This window comes from Hemitrygon akajei, chromosome 9 (assembly GCF_048418815.1).
Source record: "Hemitrygon akajei chromosome 9, sHemAka1.3, whole genome shotgun sequence".
NCBI lineage: Eukaryota > Metazoa > Chordata > Chondrichthyes > Myliobatiformes > Dasyatidae > Hemitrygon > Hemitrygon akajei.
The window spans coordinates 127,203,914-127,217,265 of record NC_133132.1 but is presented as its reverse complement, the minus strand read 5'-3'; positions in this window follow the sequence as shown (position 1 = coordinate 127,217,265).

Genomic DNA, 13,352 nt, shown 5'->3' with positions numbered 1-13,352 from the left:
CAGAGAAGGAGAGATGTTGGGATTAGTGAGGGGTGTGCAACAGTGGCAGAGAAGGAGAGATGTTGGGATTAGTGAGGGGTGTGCAACAGTGGCAGAGAAGGAGAGATGTTGAGATTAGTGAGGGGTGGGCAACAGTGGCAGAGAAGGAGAGATGTTGGGATTAGTGAGGGGTGTGCAACAGTGGCAGAGAAGGAGAGATGTTGAGATTAGTGAGGGGTGGGCAACAGTGGCAGAGAAGGAGAGATGTTGGGATTAGTGAGGGGTGTGCAACAGTGGCAGAGAAGGAGAGATGTTGGGATTAGTGAGGGGTGTGCAACAGTGGCAGAGAAGGAGAGATGTTGGGATTAGTGAGGGATGTGCAACAGTGGCAGAGAAGGAGAGATGTTGGGATTAGTGAGGGGTGTGCAACAGTGGCAGAGAAGGAGAGATGTTGAGATTAGTGAGGGGTGTGCAACAGTGGCAGGGAAGGAGAGATGTTGGGATTAGTGAGGGGTGGGCAACAGTGGCAGAGAAGGTGAGATGTTGGGATTAGTGAGGGGTGTGCAACAGTGGCAGAGAAGGAGAGATGTTGAGATTAGTGAGGGGTGTGCAACAGTGGCAGAGAAGGAGAGATGCTGGGATTAGTGAGGGGTGTGCAACAGTGTCAGAGAAGGAGAGATGCTGGGATTAGTGAGGGGTGTGCAACAGTGGCAGAGAAGGAGAGATGCTGGGATTAGTGAGGGGTGTGCAACAGTGGCAGAGAAGGAGTACCGGTCATGGGGGGGGGGGGTGGTTTGGGTGCAGAGACACCAAACAAGGTCCTTTGATTCCAAACAATTGGTTCAGTAATCATTACAGAACATCTCCCTGACACACTGCTCCCTCCATTCTCCCTTCCCTTTTTCCAACAATGATTCCCCTCTGTCTGTCCTCTTCCCACTTCCAGTCCATGATAGAGTCTCATATTTATCACATATGTCATGAAAATTGTTTCTTTTTGTGTGGTAGCAGTACAGTGCAATACATAAAATAACTACAGTACAGTGCAAAAGTCTGAAGCTCCCTAGCTATACACAGTATATGTACCTAAGGCTTTTGCACAATCACAATCCTGTAGCTGGGCACAGGGGTTTTTCCCTTACCATATCAGAGTGGGGCAGCATGTGGAACACCAATGGGGATCTCAGCACCCATTCTACTCAGCACTGCAGTATTTATCCAGAATAGTCCAGTCGGCAGAAGCATTATTTCAGTATGTAAATATAGTGCCTTATCACAACAGTGTAGGAGAGTGGTTTTCATTGTGATCATTGCATCAAATGGATGCACAAATCATTGGGATTTTGTGCTGTCATACAAAGGTCAACTTTTAGTATGCCATTGCGACTGAAATACGTTTGATACAGTGGGCTGCCACAAGCTGAAGGCATGCTAGAGACCTGCATAATTTAAACAAAAGGTGAACATTGGGAAAATGGAATTCCTTTCAAAGCTTGTATGGAGTTGAGACGTAGTACCCAAAATCTGATGTTGCTGTGGGAAAGGACAGCAACCTTGTAGATCTGTGTACCCCCCTGCCTGCTGGTTTCTGATAGAAACGAGTGAAATTGAGCCCGTGATCTGTAGACAAATAGCTTCATTGATCACTGCATTGATCATCATTAGTAACATACTATGGATTCCTGCAAATATTACTGGCTTCAAGTTTTAAGGACTTAAGGACCTTTTATCATGATCATATTTTCTCAGATGCTAGCACCATAATCATGAGCAAAGACCAGAATTTTGTCAAAGAGATAGAACATTTTATTCTCTCATAGCATGAGACCACTGCAGGATTTTGCCTCATTTATAGTAATAGCATATCTCCAAGTAAGGGCGGCGTGGGCCTCGCAACTGGTGATGAATCCTTGCCAGTGCCAATTTTTTTAAGTTAGGTGTTACAGTTAAGAGGTTTTGGAGATGATATTGAGATACTGTGGGCACCATAGTAGCATAACGGTTAGTGCGATGCTACTACAGCTCGGGGCATCAGAGTTCAGAGTTCAATCCTGTCGTCTACTGTAAGGAGTCTGCACATCCTTCCCATGGAATGCATGGGTTTGTTCCAGGTGTTCTGGTTACCTCCCACAGTCCAAAGATGTATCGAGTAGGTTAATTGGTCATTGTGCTGTGTAAATTGTCCTGCAATGAGGTCAGGGTGAAGTTGGAGTTGCTTGTGCAGCACTGCTTGTAGAGCAGGAAGGACCTACACTGCACTGTGTTGCAAAATAAACTGAATGCAAGAGGTGGTAGATGAGAGATCAATCACAGAGGATGACCAATGGTCTGCATTATTCCAATGGGGATTCTGAGCAAAAAGATGTTAATTTCCCCACTGTATAACTCCAAAGTATACAAAGCGCCCAAATAAAACATCATATCAGATCAAATTTTGTCTTCCCTGACTTTGGAGCAACTATACCCTCTGATCTCTGAGCATCAAATATTAAATTTAGAATAAACACTCATTTTCCTGCTTACTTCTTCATCGTGTAGCTTTTTCACATCTGCAGTATCACTATTGCTAATATAGATATGCAGGAATGTAAAGCAAGCTCACTCTTTTCCAAACCCTGCGTTGTCCAACATTGCCATTATTACATTAAAATATTACGAATAGCCATCATTATTCTATAATGTTAGCAAAAATTGTCCAAGTAATAAAAAGAAATTTACTGTATATTAAATTGTTTCTTTGTCATTTGACTGTAATGGCTCACAATACATATAGGGAAGTCAAAATTGATTCTGTTTGGTGGGTTATAATGTAGTCTATTATATAAATTGACAATATGATGAGAATAACACAGACTGATGTAAAGATGCTCCCTTGTGTGCAATCAGAACAGGAAATTTCTGACTCCAATGACATGCCCTCTTCTTGTAACTATCATCATAGAAGAGGTACAGGAGCCCGAAGACCTATACTTAATAATTTAGGAACAGCTTATCCTGTCAACCATCACATTTATAAATGACCCATGAACCCATGAACACCTCCTCAGTATTGCTTTTTTACACTGTTTCTTTATCGTTTGTAATTCATAGATTTTTATGGCTTTGCATTGTACTGCTGCTGAAAAACAAATATCATGTCATATGTCAGTGATAATAAATATGACTCTGAAAGTGCATAAATCTGCCTTTACGGCACCCTTTGGGTTTTCTCTTTCTGTGCAAAAACAGCTCAGAAATGTCAGTTCTCCTAATCACACAATCCTTATCTTTTAATGGAGTTCTTTCTTAATTAAAAAGATTGCAGCCTGTCACATCCCAAGGTTTGAGTATTATCTGGAGGATATTATGGTCCAACATATACTGTTGCTATGATACTTTTCTAATACCTGGCTGTTCAGTGGAATCTGGAATTATAACGTTTCGTTCCATATTTATTACATTTCTTTGTACCATTCCTCCCCTAAAGAATGTTGCATTGAGTCACATTTATATAAAAATGTCCACCTCTGCTCCTTCATCCAAGCAGTCATCACAGTTTTTGTCCAATCATAGAAAGGATGAGAGGCAAAACTACTCAATCAGATATGACCTTTAACTCACAGCTGTGCGTGTGAATGTTCCAGCCAAGATCAACAGAAACATAAATCTTGCTCAGTTGTTCTATTAGGACTGGAATGACGAGGGATATTTCCAGCTTTGATGCTGGGTTTCTGATAGAAATGTCGACTGTTTATTCCCCTCTGTAGATGCTGCCTGACCTGCTGAGTTCCTCCATCATTTTGTGTGCGAATCTCGAGATTTCCAGTATCTGCAGAATCTCTTGTGTTCAGATCTTTCAGCTCTCTCGCTGCAGGGCACCAAGTCAGTATTGCACCATCCTGGTAAGTTCAGTGCCATATCACACATTAAAGACGCAAGTCTGGAAATTAAATCCATTAGCACCTTCTTGTTTTACATGCAAAATGCGCATAAGAACAACTTAACCCAAGTTAGGATGCAGCAGTAATCATTTCTGAGTGAATTTGTGAGAAACCGAGAAGTGAAAATATCACTGTGATGATTGTACGCTCTAGTATCAATTGTTTGGTGACAATAAAGTGTTCCAGACATTCTAGTGTGCAACTTAACTCAGCACGTTAGATCCTTATGTAGTGTAGGTTGCATACCTCATGACGTGGAAAGTCATGTGCTACACGTCTCTTCCTTTTCCAAAATAGGATGTTTCTGGCTGCACTCATGAAAAAAGCCTTACAACCTACCGGATTATAGCCTTGCACTTTATTATCTGCCTGCACTATACTTACAGAATCAGAAATAGGTTTAGTATCTCTGACACGCATCATGAAATGTATTGTTTTGCAACGGTAGTACAGTGCAATACATAAAATATACTGGAAATTACAGTAAGAAATATATATATAAAATCAATTAGCAGTGTAAAAAAAAAGCAATAATGTGAGGTTGTGTCATTGTCCATTCAGAAATTTGATGGTGGCAGGGAAGAAGTTAAAAAGCTGAGTGTGTGGCTTCAGGCTCCTGTACCTCCTCTTTGATAGTAGTAATGAGAAGAAGACTTGTCCTGGGTGGTGGGGTCCTTATTGATACACGATGTCCTTCTGAGGCATCCCCTTTTGAAGATGTCCTCGATTTTGGGAAGCTAGTACCTGTAACGAAGGTGGCTGAACTTATAACCCTTTGTAGCTTTTTCTAATCTACCTGCATAGCAAATGGTGCTGCAACCAGTTAGAATATTCTTTGTGACACATCTGTAGAAATTTATAGAGTCTTTGGTCAGTGGATACAACAGGGTCTTTTAAGAGCATCTTAGATAGGTACACGGAACTTATAAAAATAAAGGGTTATGCGCTAGGGAAACTCTAGGCAGTCTGTGGAGAAGGTTACATGGTTGGCACAACATTGTGGGCCGAAGGGCCTGGTATGTGCTGTAATGTTCTATCACAACTCTTCCCCAGACTCCTAATGAAATATAACGGTTAGCATGACTTCTTCATAATTGCATCAGTATGTTGGGCCCAGGAAATATCTTCAGAGATATTGACACCCAGGAACTTGAAGCTGCTCACCATTTCGACTGCTGATCCCTCAGTGAGGAATGGTGTGAGTTCCCTAGACATCTGCTTCCTCAGGTCTGCAATCAATACTTTGGTCGTACTGATGTTGAGTGCAAGGTTGTTGCTTTGGCACTACTCAACCAGCTGATCTATCTCTCTCCTGTACGCCTCCTCATCACCATCAGAAATTCTGCCAACAATAATTGTATCAGCAGTGAATTTATATATTGTGGTGACCCACTTTCTGCGCAGGCGAACCAGCTCACAAATAACCAGCGCGCGGGGGGGGGGAGACTTTGGTAATGCACCTCTGATGTTATTTCCGCCTGGAGAGGGCGGGTGCTAGGGATTAAATGCCAGCGCCGCGAAGTTTGAATAAACTAGTCTTGAAACGACTTACCGACTGCGTGTTGTTGTCTCTAGCTCTGTACGTAGTACATCAGTACATTGGTGACCCCGACGGTCCAAACGGGATTTGGACCAAAGATGACCGACTCTTCATCTGTTCACGCAGTTTCGCTAAAACTGCCGACTTTCTGGACGCTGCGACCACGCGTGTGGTTTAGCCAAGCAGAAGCCCATTTCCAGATTCGGCAGATATCTTCTGATTCCACGCATTACTACCATGTGGTGAGCACCCTTGACCAGGAGACGGCCGCCCAGGTTGCGGATTTCATACATTCGCCCCCGGAAGAAGGCAAATATGAAGCATTTAAGGCGCTGCTCATTGGGACCTTTGGCCTCTCACGGCGTGAGCGGGGTGCCCGCCTGCTTCCCCTGGATGGTTTGGGAGACAGACTGCCGTCAGCATTGATGAACAAGATGCTGGCCCTGGCTGACGGACACAAGCCCTGCCTCATGTTCGAGCAAGCATTCCTAGAGCGACTGCCCGAGGACATACGTCTGCTGCTGGCCATCGCAGATTTCAGTGACCCCCGGAAGGTGGCGGCCCGGGCAGACGTGCTGTGGAAAGCCAAGAGGGAGAGTGTGGCGTCCATCGGTCAGATTACCAGGCCATGCGCCCAACAGCAGACCAGACCAGGCCCGGCAGGGGGGCACACACAACACAGAGGCAGGAGTGAGGAGGACAGTGAACAGTGGTGGTTCTACCACCAGCGGTGGGGCACAGTAGCCCACCGTTGTCACCCGCCCTGCAAGGGCCAGGGCCAGGGCCAGGGCCAGGGAATAACTATAGCGGCTGGCCACCAGGACAGCCTCTCGTACGTCTGGGACAAACAGTCGGGATGCCGCTTCTTGGTCGACACTGGAGCGGAAATCAGCATCTTGCCCCCAACAGGGTACGACACCCGCAACAGGAAGCCAGGACCCACCCTGAGGGCTGCAAACGGCAGCACGATACGGACCTATGGCACCCGCACAGTGCAGCTGCAGTTCGGCGCCAGCTGGTTCACGTGGGACTTCACACTGGCCGCCGTGGCCCAACCACTCCTGAGGGCGGACTTCTTGCGAGCTCACAGTCTGCTGGTCGACTTGCAAGGGAAAAGACTGGTACATGCCGAGACTTTCCAGACGTTCTCCCTGGGTGAAGTCAAGTTGCTGGTCCCACACCTGGACTCCATCACGCTGTCAGACAACGAATTCACCAGAATCCTGGCGGACTTTCCATCGATTCTGGCACCGCAGTTCACGGCAGCCATGCCCAGACATGGGGTACAGCACCACATTCTGACCCAGGGACCACCCCTCCATGCCCATGCACGAAGGCTCCCCCCGGAAAAGCTCCGCCCGGCAAAGGAGGAGTTCAAGAGGATGGAGGAATTGGGAATCATACGGAGGTCCGACAGCCCATGGGCCTCCCCCCTGTACATGGTGCCCAAAGCAGCTGGGGGTTGGTCGACTACCACAGACTGAACGTGGCTACAACTCCAGACCGCTACCCCATGCCGCACATACAGGACTTTGCAGCAAACCTGCACGGGGTAAGAATATTTTCTAAAGTAGACCTTGTCCAGGGATACCATCAAATCCCGGTGCACCCTAACGACATCCCCAAAACAGCACTTATCACCCCGTTCGGCCTGTTCAAGTTCCTCCGAATGCCATTCGGCCTGAAGAATGCCGCACAGATGTTCCAGTGGCTAATGGATGCGGTGGGACGCGACCTGGACTTTGCGTTCATCTATTTGGACGACATCCTTATAGCCAGCAGTAGTCGTCAGGAGCATCTGTCCCACCTCTGCCAGCTCTACTCCCGCATGAGTGATTTCGGCCTCATGATCAACCCGGCCAAATGCCAGTTCGGTCTCGATACCATGGACTTCCAGGGCCACAGGATTGCCAAAGACGGGGCAACACCTCTGCCCGCCAAGGTAGACACGATCCGCCACTTTGCCCGGCCCAACACGGTAAAAGGCCTACAGGAGTTTGTTGGTATGGTGAACTTCTACCACCGTTTCCTCCCCTCAGCAGCCTGTATCATGCGCCCTTTGTACACCCTGATGTCGGGTAAAGGCAAGGACATTACTTGGGATGAGGAGGCTGCGGCCGCTTTCGTTAAGGCCAAGGAAGCCTTGGCAGATGCCGTGATGCTGGTGCACCCCAGAACGGATGTTCCGACCGCCCTCACAGTGGATGCATCCGACACAGCAGTCGGTGGGGTGCTGGAGCAGCTCATCAAGGGGCGCTGGCAACCCTTGGCGTTCTTCAGCAAGCACCTACGACCACCCGAACTCAAGTACAGTGCTTTCGACCGGGAGCTGTTGGCACTGTATCTGGCAATCCGGCATTTCAGGTACTTCTTAGAAAGCAGGCCGTTCACCGCGTTCATGGACCACAAACCATTGACCTTCGCGTTCACGAAGGTGTCCGATCCCTGGTCAGCTCACCAGCAGCGACATCTGTCCTACATCTCCGAGTACATGACGGACATCCAGCATGTCTCGGGAAAGGACAATGTCGTGGCGGACGTACTCTCCAGACCAGCTGTCCAGGCCCTGTCCCTGTGGGTGGACTATGCAGCACTGGCGGAGGCGCAGCAGGCAGACGACGAGATGCCCAGCTACAGGACCGCAGTCTCGGGTTTGCAGCTGCAGGACTTTCTCGTAGGCCCAGGTGAGAGGACCCTCCTGTGCGACGTGGCTACCGGCCAACCTCGCCCCTTCGTCCCGGCAGCCTGGAAGCGGCGAGTTTTCGACTCCATACACGGTTTGGCACACCCATCTATCAGGACAACCGTCCAGCTGGTCTCCAGCAAGTTCGCGTGGCACGGACTTCGCAAGCAGGTCAGTGAATAGGCCAGAACGTGCGCGCAGTGCCAAACAGCCAAGGTGCAGCGGCACACTAAAGCCCCGCCGCAGCAGTTCGAACCCACCCACCGGAGGTCCGACCACATTCATGTGGATATCATGGGCCCCCTACCAGTGTCCCAAGGAACGCGGTACCTCCTAACTATGGTAGACCGGTTCACAAGGTGGTCAGAGGCAGTCCCGCTCACCGACACATCTGCCAATTCCTGCGCCCGAGCACTGATTGCAACCTGGGTAGCACGCTTCGGGGTACCGGCCCACATTACCTCCGACAGAGGCGCCCAGTTCACCTCCAGCCTGTGGTCGGCTGTGGCCAGACTGTTGGGAACGCAGCTACACCACACTACTGCCTACCACCCACAGTCAAACGGACTAGTGGAACGCTTCCACTGTCACTTGAAGTCGGCTCTCATGGCCTGCGTGAGAGGGCCTAACTGGGTGGACGAGCTTCCCTGGGTCCTGCTTGGAATTCGTACAGCGCCCAAAGAGGATCTGCACGCCTTGTCGGCTGAGTTGGTGTACAGCGCGCCCCTGGCCGTCCCAGGAGAGTTCATACCAGCCCCAAGGGGACAAGAGGAAGAACCCGCAGCAGTCCTGGACAGACTACGTGAAAGGCTCGGCAACCTGGCCCCCATGCCGACTTCACAGCACGGACGGACCCCGACTCACGTACCCAAAAACCTGCAAAACTGTAAGTTTGTGTTTGTACGAAGGGGTGGACACCGGGCACCGCTACAGCGGCCGTACGAGGGGCCGTTCAAGGTGATCAACAACAACAGGTCCACGTACGTTCTGGACATTGGGGGAAAGAGGAGGTTTTCACGGTGGACTGACTCAAACCAGCCCATGTGGACTTGGCGCAGCCGGTCGAGGTTCAGGCACCGCGGCGCAGAGGCAAACCTCCCAAACAGAGGCTGATCCAGACTGTGGACATTGGGGGGTGTATCACCGGTTCTGGGGGGGGGGGGTTATGTGGCGACCCACTTTCTGTGCAGGTGAACCAGCTCACAAGTAGCCAGCGCGGGGGGAGACTTTGGTAATGCACCTCTGACATCATTTCCGCCCAGAGAGGGCAGGCGCTAGGGATTAAATGCCAGCGCCGCGAAGTTTGAATAAACTAGTCTCGAAACGACTTACCGACTGTGTGTCGTTGTCTCCAGCTCTGTATGTAGTACATCGCTACAGTATGGTGTTTCAGCTGCGGGTGTAGAGAGAGAAGAGCAGCAGGCTATGCATATACTTCTGACACGCCCTGGTGATGATTGTCAATGAGGAGGAGATGTTATTTCTGATGCACGCAGACTGTGATCTCATGGTGAAGAAGTCAATGATCCAGTTGCAGAAGGAGGTACAGAGGCTCAGGTTTTGAAGCCTATTGATTAGAATTGAGGTGAAGATGGTGTTGAACATTGAGCTATGATCAACAAACAGAAGCCTGACATCGGGATTCCCACATCATGAAGACCCTGGAGAGACTTGTTCTGGAGCAGCTCCGGCCTATGGTTAGGCCACACTTAGACCCCCTCCAGTTCGCCTACCAGCCCCGACTAGGAGTTGAGGATGCTATTGTCTACCTGCTGAACCGTGTCTACACCCACCTGGACAAGCCGATGAGTACTGTGAGGGTCATGTTTTTTGACTTCTCCAATGCATTCAACACCATCCGCCCTGCTCTGCTGGGTGAGAAGCTGTCAGTGATGCAGGTGGATGCTTCCCTGGTGTCATGGATTATTGATTACCTGGCTGGCAGACCACAGTACGTGCGCTTGCAACACTGTGTGTCAGACAGAGTGATCAGCAGCACTGGGGCTCCACAGGGGACTGTCCTGTCTCCCTTTCTCTTCACCATCTACACCTTGGACTTCAGCTACAACACAGAGTCTTGCCATCTTCAGAAGTTTTCTGATGACTCTGCCATAGTTGGATGCATCAGCAAGGGAGATGAGGCTGAGTACAGGGCTACGGTGGGAAACTTTGTCACATGGTGTGAGCAGAATCATCTGCAGCTTAATGTGAAAAAGACGAAGGAGCTGGTGGTGGACCTGAGGAGGGCTAAGGCACCAGTGACTCCTGTTTCCATCCAAGGGGTCAGTGTGGACATGGTGGAGGATTACAAATACCCGGGGATACGAATGGACAATAAACTGGACTGGTCAAAGAACACTGAAGCTGTCTACAAGAAGGGTCAGAGCCACCTCTACTTCCTGAGGAGACTGAGGTCCTTTAACATCTGCCGGATGATGCTGAGGATGTTCTACGAGTCTGTGGTGGCCAGTGCTATCATGTTTGCTGTTGTGTGCTGGGGCAGCAGGCTGAGGGTAGCAGACGCCAACAGAATCAACAAACTCATTTGTAAGGCCAGTGATGTTGTGGGGGTGGAACTGGACTCTCTGACGGTGGTGTCTGAAAACAGGATGCTGTCCAAGTTGCATGCCATCTTGGACAATGTCTCTCATCCACTCCATAATGTACTGGTTAGGCACAGGAGTACATTCAGCCAGAGACTCATTCCACCGAGATGTAACACTGAGCGTCATAGGAAGTCATTCCTACCTGTGGCCATCAAACTTTACAACTCCTCCCTCGGAGTGTCAGACACCCTGAGCCAATAGGCTGGTCCTGGACTTATTTCCACTTGGCATGATTAACTTATTATTTAATTATTTATGGTTTTATATTGCTATATTTCTTCACTATTCTTGGTTGGTGCAGCTATAATGAAACCCAATTTCCCTCGGGATCAATAAAGTATGTCTGTCTGTCTGTCTGGATTGTTGTTCTGCAGGTGGTCAAGGGCTGAGTAGAGAGCCAGTGACATTGCATCCATTGTAGATCCATTGTCGCAGTAGACAAATTTTAGCACATCCACATCTTTGCTTAGGCAGAAGTTAATTCTAGCACTTCATCACAGTCAATGTGCATGCAACTGGGCAATGTCCGTGAGGCAGCTCACCCTGCTTTTCTTGGGCACCAGTATGATTGTTGACTGAAGCAGTAAGAAATTGAAGATGCCCAGCCAATTGGTCAGCACAGGTTTTCAGTGACCTACCAGGTACACCATCAGGCCTGATGCCTTGCAAGTGTTCACCTTCTTTAAAGGTGATCTGATATTGGCCTCCAAGACAAGTGACACAAAGTTGCCAGAGGGATTAATTAATACTTTATTCTGCCTTGTACTACCTCAATATACTGATGTGATGAAATGATCTGTATGGATGGCATGCAAACTGAAGTTTTTCATTGTACTTCAGTTCATATGACAATAATAATCCAATTTACATCACATTGACATTACCAATAACATGTCAATGCAAGGGTTTCTCTTTTGACTTTGAAGTTTTGAACACAGAATCTGGCAACTGTAGTTTTTGATGTGGAATCCTTATCTCTGTCTACAAATCGGGGTGGTACAGTTGTGTAGTGGTTAGTGCAACATTCATCAGTGCACCAGCTGTAAGATCGGGATTCAATTTCAGTTGCTATCTGTTGGGATTATGTAAATTCTCCCTGACTACATGGGTTCCTCTGGGTTCTCTGGTTTCCTCCAACATTCCAATGACTCAGTTAGTATTCGTGCATCATGAGCATGCTATGTTGGCGCTGGAAGAGTGGCGACACCTAATGAGGGCCCAGCACAATCCTTGCTAGTTTGATTTAATGCAAATAACACATTTCCATAAGACGATAAGATATTGGAGCAGAAGTAGGCTATTCGGCCATTCAAGTATGATCCGTCATTCAGTCATGAGCTGATCCAATTCTTCCAGTCATTCCCACTCCCCTGCCTTCTCCCCATACCCTTAAATGCCCTGGCTAATCAAGAACCTATCTATCTCTGCCTTAAATGCACCGAACAACTTGGCCTCCACAACTCCTCGACCATGGGAAATAACTTTGCCATATCTGAACTGTTCAGGCCTTTTAACATTTCAAATGTTTCTTTTTCCCCAATGTCAGTATATCCTTTCTAAAATAATGAGCCCAAAACTGCACATAATACTCCAAGTGTGGTCTCACGAGTGCCTTATAGAGCCTCAACATCACATCCCTGCTCTTATATTCTATACCTCTAGAAATGAATGGCAACATTGCATTCGCCTTCTTCACCATCGACTCAACCTGGAGGTTAACCTTTAGGGTATCCTGCACAAGGACTCCCAGGTCCCTTTGCATCTCTGCATTTTGAATTCTCTCCCCATCTAAATAATAGTCTGCCCATTTATTTCTTCCACTAAAATGCACCTTCCAACATTGTATTTCATTTGCCACTTCTTTACCCATTCCCCTAAACTGTCTAAGTCTCTCTGCAGACTCTCAACAGTACCTGCTCCTCCACATATCTTTGCATCATCAGCAAATTTAGCCACAAATCCATTAATCCCATAGTCCAAATCATTGAAATACATTGTAAAAAGCATCGGTCCCAACACCGACCCCTCTGGAACTGCAGTGGTAACAGGCAGCCAGCCAGAATAGGATCTCTTTATTCCCATTCTCTGTTTTCTGCTGATCAGCCAATGGTTCACCCATGCCAGTAACTCCCCTGTAATTCCATGGGCTCTTACCTTTCTAAGCAGCCTCATGTGCGGCACCTTGTCAAAGGCCTTCTGAAAATCCAAGTACACCACATCTACTGCATCTCCTTTGTCTACCCTGCTTGTAATTTCCTCAAAAAATTGCAGTAGGTTAGTCAGGCAGGATTTTCCTTCCAGGAAACCATGCTGGCTTTGGGCTATCTTGCTATGTGCCTCCAGGTATTCCGTAATCTCATCCCTAACAATCAATTCCAACAACTTCCCAAACACTGACGTCGGGCTAACAGGTCTATAGTTTCCTTTCTGCTGCCTCCCACCCTTCTTAAATAGCAGAGTAACATTTGCAGTTTTCCAGTCATCCGATTCACTGTATGTTTCAATGTACATGCGACAAATAAAGCTAATCGTTAATCTCTGACTCAATTTCAGAGCGCGCACAGCATATGTTCAAGTTCCACACTGCAACCTCTGCCTCCAGAATCATCCTCACCCTGTAACCC